Raw genomic sequence first — 1,148 nt, 5'->3', positions numbered from 1 at the left:
TACAGAACACCTTGCATCATTGCCTGCTATCTGGGAAGCCTCTGCTATTGGTTTTAGCTGTGTGTTGTGGAAGCAGTGCCTTTTCTTTCAGTGCAGGCCTCCTCACCCATGATCATACATCTGAGAAATCATTTTGTTTGGTTATGGATTTGATTTTTTGTTTCTTTCCAATTGATCAGCTAATGCTTATAGGCTGGCCAGTCTCCATGCCTTTCACGTGGTGGCTGTTGTTACGCAGACTCTGCTGTCAAAATTGGATGTTGGGTGGTAGATAGACTTGCAATGTGATTCTATGATGCATCTTTGATTTTTTACTTTTCCCATTCCCTTTTCCTCTTGCCAGCATCACCAGATGCAGCCCGGCTGAATCCACCCTGAAAGCATCCATAGCCCACTCAGTAAAATTCACCTGTCCGTAGCCCTTCCTTTGTCCTGGGGTTTGTACTTTCTTTGCATGGCTGAGAAAGTCCTTCTCCATTGAGTACATCTCCCAGACATCTTCTTGTCTCATGGTTCCTTTAGATTTTAGGCTATCCTTCAGACTTAAAGATGGTCAGACAATTACCTAGTTTTATTTTCTCACGTAAAAATCTCCACTGCCCTGCTTTTTTGCCAGATCCATTCTAAGCAAATCGTAATTAGATTAAATGGACTTCAGCAGCTGGCACCAGGCATACAGGCTGTGACCCATGGTCCCATTCCAGCCACTAGTGCTGAACCTCTCATTCACTCTGATCCCCCCAGCAGCTGGTTTTGGGGACACACACCCCATTCCTGCCCAGTGGCTGGAGGTTAAAGACCCCCCCCCCCCCCACTCCAGTCACTGGCACTGAGACCCCCCACTCCCTCCAGTAGCCAACACCACAGGCCAGGGGCATCCACATCCTCAGTCCAACTCCAGCAGCTGGCACCTGCTCCTCTCATGCCAGTCCCCCAGCAGCTGGCACGGAGTCCTTGCAGTACTCACATGCTCGGGGTAGAGAGATTATGCAGAGAGGTAGTTAGGAACAGACAGGACAGACCCTGGTGATCAGGCGCAGGGCTCAGCCAGACAAGTGTACTGACCAGCCACAGTTTACAGGTGACTGGCACCTTTTGTACCCTTGTCTCTCTACTCTCCTCTTTGTTCCTCCCTGCTCCCTCTTCCC

The sequence above is a fragment of the Aquila chrysaetos genome, chromosome Z, assembly GCF_900496995.4.
Source record: "Aquila chrysaetos chrysaetos chromosome Z, bAquChr1.4, whole genome shotgun sequence".
Classification (NCBI taxonomy): domain Eukaryota; kingdom Metazoa; phylum Chordata; class Aves; order Accipitriformes; family Accipitridae; genus Aquila; species Aquila chrysaetos.
The sequence above is the reverse complement of the archived record's forward strand: the minus strand, read 5'-3'. Positions refer to the sequence as shown.